This window comes from Lytechinus pictus, chromosome 8 (genome assembly GCF_037042905.1).
Source record: "Lytechinus pictus isolate F3 Inbred chromosome 8, Lp3.0, whole genome shotgun sequence".
Classification (NCBI taxonomy): Eukaryota; Metazoa; Echinodermata; class Echinoidea; order Temnopleuroida; family Toxopneustidae; genus Lytechinus; species Lytechinus pictus.
The window spans coordinates 22,115,070-22,125,238 of NC_087252.1; the positions used below are offsets into that span (position 1 = coordinate 22,115,070).

A 10,169-nucleotide genomic window follows, 5' to 3' on the forward strand; every position below is an offset into this window, starting at 1 on the left:
CCTTCATTTTCCCCTTAATTTTTTATTTCTTTCCGTTCTCAATTCAACTCTTTTCTTTCGCCTTTTCATTCCCTCCTTCATTCTTTCGTTCACCCCCCCCTTCCAATTCTGTACATTTTTTCCTAAGTCGAACACCGTGTAGCCTTCTTTGTTGATCTTTTTTTAAGACCTGGCTCGGTCGATCCGCTCATGCAGCGTACTTTGTCGATTGTCCCGTATTTCTTTTTGTGAAATCTGGTCACCCTGCATTCAGCTGGTTCCAAAACCAGATTTTCGTCTTCGAAATCGTGAGCCGCCAAGTTTGCATAAAATTTGTGAAGCCGATCGCGATGTGAAATGCATTAGGCCTAGGCCTATGGGTGAAAACGCTACTGCGCAAGCGCAAACCCGAGCTGTTGACCGCGTCGATCAACTTTCCTTATATCTGATTTACGAGCGGCCTGTGTAATGCGCCGTGAGGGACCCTGGCCCTGCTGAGAGGGGATTAGCGGTGCCGCGCTTTGAGTTTGAGTCAGATCTCCTTCTGAAGTTCTGATAGGTCGCTTTTAATATTTTAACATCGCTTTTAAGGATATTGGCGAGGAGTTTATTTTCAGATAATGACCGTGACGCGAAGTATGGACAAAGGCGAAGTTTGGACTCACTGCCATGCACAAAATGGCCTAGGCTATAGCTATGTATAGGCCTACATCATAATTACATGCACTACTGACAGTACAACGGTACCGTACATGAACATCAGTACATGGGACAACGAATCAACAAATTTATGACCGAGATTATTAAACCAACATTAATGCAATGATCGACTTAAATTACAAATTCTTAATTCGACTGTATTTCATAAATTCCTGAAGCAAAAAAATAGACTGGTATTTCAATGTAAAAATCTCCAAAACAAAGTACCCGGTAGTACAAACTTTTAAAATGTGATTTTCTTACTGTTTTTCTGCAGCCAACTCGAAAATCCAAAACAAATTTCCCGCATATTAAACTTACGGTACCGTACCGGTAGATGGCGCTCGTAATTAATAGTTTCACAGAGATACGATCTTACGTATACGTAAGCTCCCGAAGGGAGCTAGAGAGGGAACTCTTTTCGCGCGTTTTCATTTCCCATAGGTTTTGTACACAGCCAACATGGCTGCCGGTGGACAATTTGAAGGTTGATTTTGGAAGGTCAATGTTTAATTCATGAGTAATGACGTCAAAATACGCATAATGCACTTGTATGATTGGCTAAAGCGCTAATGTTTTATTCATATCGTCATGCATTCAACATTTTTTTCCGTCCCACAATTCCCTGCGATAGCTGTGCGAAGTGTCGTTCTTTTTGACTCTGCGAAATTCAACTTTCTGAAATACAATAGCAAGACTAATTTATCTGTTTATAGAATTATTATCCGGAATCATGATTTTCTGAGTGAAATTCAGCTGAGCAGAAAATATATGAGGGAACATCTACATCGAAATTATGGCATTCCATACAAATAAAAGTAAGTTAAGTTCAATTTCGTGCTTTGATCTCGGTTGTAATTGTAATGTGTTTGCCGCTGGGGTTCGGCGTTGCAGTCAGGGCCTTATGTACTTTGTGTAGTTTACTATAGGCCTATCCTAAACCACAATTTCCATTTCTTTTTCCTGATCCCAAATAAATCGGAGATCAGGGGCCCGTTTCATAAAACTTTTGACTTGCAACTGTAACATCTCCCATATCTATGACAAATCTTGTTATTGCAATGGCAACTTGTCATAGTTGCAAATATCCGTTTCATAAAAGCAATAACAAATTGTTATCGTAAATAAAAATAAATAAATGAAAAATAGTTCGTGAACGAGCCTGATTTGCAGCTAACACTAACAGCCGGTTTTTTTCTTCACACACGTCGTCTGCGATAAAATTTTGATGGTGACAGAATTGAAGTAAAATTTGAATCGGAGATGTAAGTACTTTCTAATTATTGTATTTATTCAATTATTACATCATTTGATAAAGTAATAAATAAATCACTTCCGAAAGAATGACATTGATAATACATATCATATTTCCATCGTTTTCTACGAGGTAAACATGCATTTTGACCGGGGATATCGTGGAGGCATCATCGAGATGCCGAGTGGTCGCTATCCCGGAGCTTCGGCGTAGTACACGGCAGTAGTGTTGGCGTGTGTGGGGTGGAGCTCGAATGAGCGGCGTTGCGACTTGAGTTGCATCTGTCTTTCTTTCTGACTTTAGTCTTTAATTACCTAATTCAGTGCGATATGTGAACAGCTGTGTGAGAGTGAGCCTTTATTTTTTTGTGGCTTGGGTTGTTGTGGGCGACAAAAATACAGTCAAGTCTCGAGGAGCATTGATGGGTGTTGATTGGTGTTCACGCTCATGTTTGGCCTCGGCTTTGGCATGGTTTTTTTTTTTTTTTTTTTTTTTTTTTTTTTGGGGGGGGGGGGTGACTGTCACAAATATTGTACTCTGTAACTGTGAGGGATTGTTTTTCTTATAGTTTTCAGGGGGGGGGGGTGGGTGGGTGGCTTGCGAGTATAAACAGTTTGGTGGCCAGACAGTAATACAAAAAAAAGGCAAAAATTTTTTTTTTTTGAAAGCTGTGAGTCAGTTAGCAAAAATTTGGGCCTTTTTTAGAGGATCTAAGTACTTCTAGATCTAGACTCTATACAAAATCTGATTTTGTGATAGATTTCGAGTAACCCAGGCAACTGCGGCCCGCTGTACGGGCTGCAGCCCAGGAGCTGTCCGTGTATTACACGGACAGCTCCTGGGCTAGTTGGCAGACAAATGGGGTAGAATTGTGGTCACCATATCACCCCAAATTAAAGGGGGAAAATTATGCACTTGCCTCTATTGCATGGATGAAGATCTATCGAGACACAATACTATCATCGATGCATAAAGTGTAAGCTCAAAAAAGGCGAAAGTTATGTCGCTTTCGTTCTCCTGCTTTCAAAATTGAAAACAAAATGGCAGATCGATACCGGGGCTACTTTTGCTTTTTTGAGCTTACAGTTTATGCATCGACGTTAGGAATGTGTCTCTCAATAGACCATTTTTTTTTTAAATTTAGACAATACAACACTTCTATGTGTGAATCATATCTAAATGCATAACTATTAGTGTTGTATCCTAGGCTGGGTCAGCCGAGACAGAGACCGCTAAAAAAATTTGCATGTTTTTTGTTGAATTCAATTGACCATTGACCCCCCCCCCCCCTCAAGAAAAAAAAATAAATGAATAAATGAATGTAAAAAATTGAAAATAAATAAATAGAATAAATTAAAAAAACAGGCAAAATATATATATATTACCGGTATATATAATCTATAGAGAGGAGGGGGGGGGGTGGAATCAAGATCTAATAATAGTGTGTGCATTAGAAATTCACATTGCGTTGATGATGGACACAATTTATGTGCTGGAAATGACTGCATTTGTCAGGCCTCGGAGCCGAGACATCAAGACAGAGCGACCGAGGCCGAGACATCAGGCTTCGAGGCCGAGGACGCAAATTCTGGTCCCGAGGCCGTCCTCGGTACACAACACTGATAGCTATAGAATCAGCATGCTCTCTATACCCTACAAGATTGATAACAAAGACATATGTGTTTCAACAAGAAATAATTGGTCAACGTATATCTGAATGGGGTATTGTACAGTACTATTGATCAACCAATGATACGAGTTGTATTCTGAGATTTAAATCCATGTTTCTCTTTGACCAATGTTGTCAAATAAAAACCTTGCTTTGAGCATAACATCCTCAAGGTGGTCTGAAATTCTAATAGAAGAAGGTACATGTACTCTTCTGTGGAAGTTCATTTTATGCTTTGACTGCTATATCTACAAGTTTTATTATCAATATACTAGTGTTCTGAAGTTGATGTGTTAATAATCAAATGTTTTAATGTTTATTCTACTTAAAACACAATAGATGGCAGCAGGAGCAAATGTTGGTCGTGATGAGGCGTACATGTATACCACCATCAACAATGCTGCAATTGCAGTCACCACCACCACTGCTGCCACCACCATCAGTGCTACTAATGCCACCACCACCAAGTCTGCTTCTGCCACTGCCATCACTATTGCCACCGCCACTACCAAGACCACTCCTGACACAAAGCCCCCAAGTCCTCAACTGACCAGATATTGCAACTGGAGAAGGATAGACCAGGAACTTCAAAGTCAGGGCTTGCCGGTCTCCTACAATAAGAAAAATGCCAAGGGCCCATCTAATGAACTTGTTGCAGAATATTTGGCCACAGTTGTAGAAAAGCAGAGACTAACATGCAGCCACAGGTAAAAATCAATGTCAGATATGATGGATAGTCTTTGAAATATGGGTTGCAGAATGAATATCAGTAAAACCCATCATGATGTGCAATCTGATTTAACCCTAAAAAGGCGGTGGGGGGCTCAAAAATTTTCGCGATAAATCCACAACGTGAAAGATGGTGCCGCGTCATTATATGCCTTTTTTTTAAAGATTCATGAGTTTTCAGACAAAATTTGTGACACATGGGTACCCGGTTCTGTAATTACGCAACGTTGTGTAAGTACATGTCAGAATTGCTTTAAAATGTGATTTCATGAACAAATCCAATGCAAATTCTGTTTCTAGCCAAAATTCATAATTGTATCATACCGGTAATTTTTATTTTTACTGATTAAAATCAATTACTTTCAAGTTGCTTATGATCAGAAAATTTTGTCAACAATATAAAAAAAAAGTATTTAAAAAAAAACAGATGAATGGAATTTGATATCATTTAACGTTTATGTGTCTGAACAAAAAAAAAAACACTTCAAGGGCTTTGTTTATAGATTTCCAGCCAAATTCTAATTTCATGCATGAATAAGTAAAATTTATTAATTACAAATAAATTTAAATAATTTTAGAACGATCAAATATACAATTTTTTCATCTGTGACAGGCATGTTGCATTTTTTCACAATTGCGCAATTAACGGTCAAGATCTTGAGGGCCCCCACCCCCCTATCTTTCCTGCCTCCAAAATACCCTGGTAGTCTTATTAGGGTTAGATTAGGTTTACATTAAAATATAAAATTCTTACAATGGATTTCAGTGGCGTAATGAGCCAAATATTTTGAGAGGGCTAAATATGGCGGATGGAACAAAAGTTCTCCAAAGATGCAAGAGAGCGAAGGGAGTGAGCAAAATTGTTGAACTTTTTTAAATACAGAAATCAAATTTTTAGAAAGATTTTGACGTAATCAGAAAATAATAGACTATTTCACCCTTTCCCATTCCCTTTTTTTTCTTGGTCATGAAACATTGGGGGGGGGGGGGGCATTGCCCCCTCATCTATACACCAGTGATCGATTTAATACTTTTTGCATGTACGATGACAACGCTCGCTCTCTCTCCCTCACCCATCCTCACTACGTGTACATGTGTGTGCAAGATAAATTATGAGGAACAATTGCATAGCATATGAAGTGATGTTTCTCAACCAGAGATTCCTTATATATTATCTATTGTTGCATGTTTGCATTTTTGTTCATCATATTAACCCATCTTGATCCCTTTACCCCCCCCCCCCCCCCCCCATGATAAAAACTTAGTAGTCAAATGACGTTTCCTCTTATTTTCTTTTGATATACATGCAATGTATACATGTGAGAAAAAAAAGTGCCAAACATTTTTTGAAAATTTCAATTTAATTTATTCCTTCAGGTGAGGCTTTGTCCACATTTCCAGAAAGACACAAGATAGTATCAGAAAGCCATGCCAAAATCAACGACTGAAGGGTTTGGAGAGCCATACAAAGAGCCTAGAAATGTGATTTCACCTGTAAGTTAAACACTCTTGATTATAATTCTGATTCACTTTGGCATAGGAAGTATGTCACATGATAACAATTTGAATGATTTTTGTCTTCTTGATTTGCTCTTCGTCAAGAATCCAGTCCATATTTTAGAATTAAACTCTAAGTTCAAGGTGTTAAATTGATATATGATATTTCTTTTGCAGCTGCAAAAACAACAAACCAATATCAATCATTGGTAGATAATGTGACTTGCTTTCTCTTGCCAAAGTGGTACATGAATATTCTGCATTTCTATAATTATTGACCCCCACCACTACCACCTAAGATGCAACATGTCAAATTACTGCAAAGACATAGATGCTAGTTATTCACTTCATCATATTTTTAATTATTAATTTGTCAGTAAAGGAGTAATAGGACTCAGGTAGATTACCCGAGTAGCTCACATAATTTTTTTTTACTGGTAGACCCTTTACATTCATTTGATGAATTGAGTTGATGCAAAATCAACTGAATGTAATGAGTACAAAATCCTGTTAATAAACCTTACTAGGTGAGGCTATTCTGGTAGATCATCCCTGGGGGCGCCTGAGGATCTTGTCCATTTAGAGAAATCTTGCAAAGTATCGAAAGGTGCCTCCACCCCCCCCCCCCCCCCAGTCTATTAAGGGTTAACAATGAAAATGAAATTAGGAATAACTTTGGTATCTTGCTTATATGCATTATAAATTAATTTCTATTTCAGGTACTTCAATCACATGAACAGCAGCAGGAGCAAAAACAGCAGCAACCACACAGGAGATGTAACGACAGCATTGACCAACAGCAACAACAACAGCAGCATAAACAATTTCTGCAGGAGGTGCAAAAACCACACCGGCAACCTCAACAACATCAAGATGTCCAACAACCACTCCGGGAACATTAACAGCAACCACAACTTCAGCAAGAGTTTCAACAAACACATCAACAAAAACCAACAGCAGCAGCAACAACAGCACTTATGAAATGAATTTAATTGAAACTCAAAAGCCAATGAGGAAACATCTTTTACAAAATGAGACATCATTTGTTCATTCTTTTACAGGATAAAGGAAAGCTTTTTTGAAAGTGTAAATTTGCAGGAACACAATGTATGTTCCCTCTGTATCTATTTATTGAAATAAATTTGACTTTAAAAAGAATGAATGATGATTCAATAAATATCTACTTTTTATTTGTCAATGAGTAAAAATACATGTATTTTCTATTTAGAATGACAAAAAGCAATTTATCAAATCAAAATCATCAAAAAATTGACCAATATGGCTCTTAGGCCCTCAAAATTGTTGGTATTTTGATGAAAAAGCTGTTTCTGCGGCAATATTTGACACAGCTCAAATAGCTGCGTCAAATTTGCCGCAGAAATTGTCATTTGCCGCAGCTCCTTGAGCTGCGTCAAATATTGCCGCTGAAATTGTCATTTGCCGCAGAAAGTATCTGCGGCAAAGTTTTATGAAACGGAAACTTGACGCTGTTTTAAGATTTGCCGCAGAAACACAGATTTGCCGCAGAAAATGGGAGTTGCCGCTGCGGCAAATGTTTTATGAAACGGGCCCCTGACTGACATATTTTCTCAGAAAATAATACGGTTTTTCGTAGAACTAAGTTGGTTAATTAGAATGCTTCATGTCCGTCATTATTAAATATGTATTTCAGTACATTGTCAAATATCAGGGGTAGATGTGGACTTGTTCAGTAACGGCAAAGCTGCATTAAATAAAGCCAAATAATATACACCGGTACCGTAATCAGAGCGAGAAATGGGCATTGATACCGCCGGTGCCAGTCGGCTGCATATTTGCCGATGGCGATGTAGGCTAGGTCATTAGGTGTTGGGAATCAAGCAAGCTTGAGTTGAAGTTTAAAGTTGGGCCTGGGCCTACTGATTTTTTGACACTATTCCATCTATTTATGAATCAATATAATTATCTGCATTTAAAAAGAAGTTAATTTAGATTAATTATTTATATGAACTAAATCTATTTGGAATGATCGGTAGATTTCCCTCTGCATGCCCACTTATTACCACTGGAATGATTTGAGACAGATTTTAACATTAGTCCCTTTTTACTACAAAAAAGTAAGGCCCTAGGATAGGTCTAACTTAGATCTAGATTTCTAAAAATGAAATTCTAGATCTGTCTGGTTTGACTTTTTTCTACGAAGATTTCAGTTAACTTTATTCTACTTTCTTGTCCCTGCCTGGACCGTTGGGCTTAAGTTAAATCATATAACAGAGTTAAATGATTTTTTTTTTTTTTGGGGGGGGGCAGCATTTCTTTGTCAGGTTTCAGACTGCTCAGTTATCGTATACCATGAGTGCAATTTTTATGGGAAGGGTTGAGAAAATTAAGTGCCCCATTTTCAATTTTGTAAGTATCTAGCAGAGAGAGGGCTGATCCAATTGATTTATCTCTATTGTCCTCCTCACTGGACCTTAATGGTGAAAGGCAAAGGGTCATTTAAACTTGCGAGCAAGCTAACTTTTTTAAATCAAAATCAAACTTAAAGAGGAACTCACTTAGACGTAGAGATTCACGGGTTTATAGATCTAGACAAAAAAAATATATATATAATTGTCTTGCACTGGTGAATGAGCGAGAGCCAAATTATCACACAAATATTAATTATCCTACATCTGTCAAAGCTGACTTGGTGTATAAGATTGACAAAAGGCCTCGCTATAGTAGGCCACGTATGCTTGAACCATTTACTGACTCTTATTGACAATGAAGATGGTCGGTGGAAACAGAGCCAGGTATGCCTATTTCGTCAGTGGAACATAATATAGAGAGAAGGAAGTTTTCGGTCAAGACCAGCTTTTTTCTAGTTGGGAATATTCATAGGCTTAGAATAGGACTAGCTGGAAATTTTGAAAATATTGTTTTAAAAGAGGAATTTTATTTATCACCTCTAAAATTCTAAACTGTATTGTGTGTATTTTGAATTGCAGATCCAATGGGATCAAGTTCTTAGCAGTCCCAGCCCAGTCAGAAGTACCAAGTCAACTACCATTTACACATCACCAAGAGTTACAATCTGATGAGGAACAGGATATATGAACTCAAAACTTGTAAGGTATACTTGTTTTCGTTAAAGAAGGCCTCCTATTTCTTTTTTTTATTTGGGGGGGGGGGGGGAGGGCTATAGCAACTTTTTCTGAATCATGTTATCCCATATAGTAAAGCTCCGTAGTGAGTTAATATTTATTTGGATTCAGATTTACCAGTATTTCCATTCTCATCAATGCATACTTATTGTCCATGTCTCTTATCTACATGAGTCATATGTGAAATCACTTTAAAACTCAGTTAATCTGTAGACAAAAAAAAAAGGACAAAATATTGAGAGTAATCTTATGATATATATTTAAATGAGTTTACACACTTAATCAAAAAAGTTTGTTGAATAATGATCTACAAATAGTGATCTATGATTTTTATCTGGCTATATAGATTACTACATGTGCATTATCTTAACAATATTGCATGGAAGAGTAGGGCCTAATAAAAAAGTTTAAAACTTCTTAATAAACTGAAGTAGATGAGTTAGAATAATTTATATCAGCAGCTCATTTTTTTTTTTTTTTTTTTTACCATGCAGGTTCCGCATGCAGTTTGAGTATCACCAGGGCAGACTATAAGAAGAAATATGGAGGCCAAGTTCATAACAAGTAGTTACTTCATCACAATTACAGTATACACATTTTTAAAATTGAATGAATTTGAATAAACGTGTCAATACATATTTAATGTTGCTTGAATTACACATCTGTAGAAAAAAAAATTGGAGTATAGATATTTAGGTCCATAGGTTTCACACAAGATTGAAATATTTTCCCAAAGGGCACACCTACCCACCCTTTATTAATGTTCTACTCATCTACATGTAGTAGTAGTGAAAGAACTTTTAATGATTTAAGTAGTTTGAAAGGGATAAGTTGTATTATGGTAATATAATTAATTCAGAATGTGTCTTTACTAAGTTCTGGGCTATGTAATATACATGCCTACAGACATGCATAAGACAATAAGAAATAATTGGTTTTCATTGAAAAATGTGCATACTAAAAAACAAGGTGACAGAACAAAGGATTAAGAAATCACTCTCATTCCTGGACCCCATTTCATTAAGACTAACCACTACTCTAACTTTGCCATTCTGGTAAGTAACGTGGAAACATTAAAGCAACAGATCAACATTGAGGTTCCAATGCTAGTTGCTAGTTACAATTGGGGCAAATTTACCATAATTGAAGTCTTTATGAAACAAGGATCTGTAGTGCTGGACATTAAGCTGTTAAATTTATTTTTTTTGGGGAAGTG

The 10,169-nt window shown here is 37.1% G+C and overlaps 1 protein-coding gene and 1 long non-coding RNA gene across 5 annotated transcripts in view; one reads left to right on the top strand and one right to left on the bottom strand.

Moving 5' to 3' along the window:
* The window catches only part of LOC129266228 (uncharacterized), a 35,201-nt gene extending 34,023 nt beyond the window's left edge, over positions 1-1,178 (bottom strand). The window contains exon 1 of one of the 3 annotated variants that reach the window (XR_010294457.1): positions 943-1,029. The gene's annotated coding sequence lies outside the window, so the exon portion shown is untranslated. Of the gene's footprint in view, positions 1-942 lie in introns of all 3 variants that reach the window. The other 2 variants (XR_010294458.1, XM_064103770.1) reach the window with 2 other exon arrangements.
* On the top strand, positions 1,034-8,401 carry LOC129268680 (uncharacterized). 2 transcript variants are annotated; one of them, XR_010294460.1, is made up of 4 exons: positions 1,034-1,496; positions 3,942-4,309; positions 5,709-5,825; positions 6,548-6,978. It is a non-coding gene; the product is annotated as an uncharacterized LOC129268680 (long non-coding RNA). The 2 variants fall into 2 exon arrangements; XR_010294459.1 differs by lacking the exon at positions 1,034-1,496 and adding an exon at positions 1,859-1,943 and having other exon boundaries at positions 6,548-8,401.
* Positions 8,402-10,169: the final 1,768 nt, after the last annotated feature.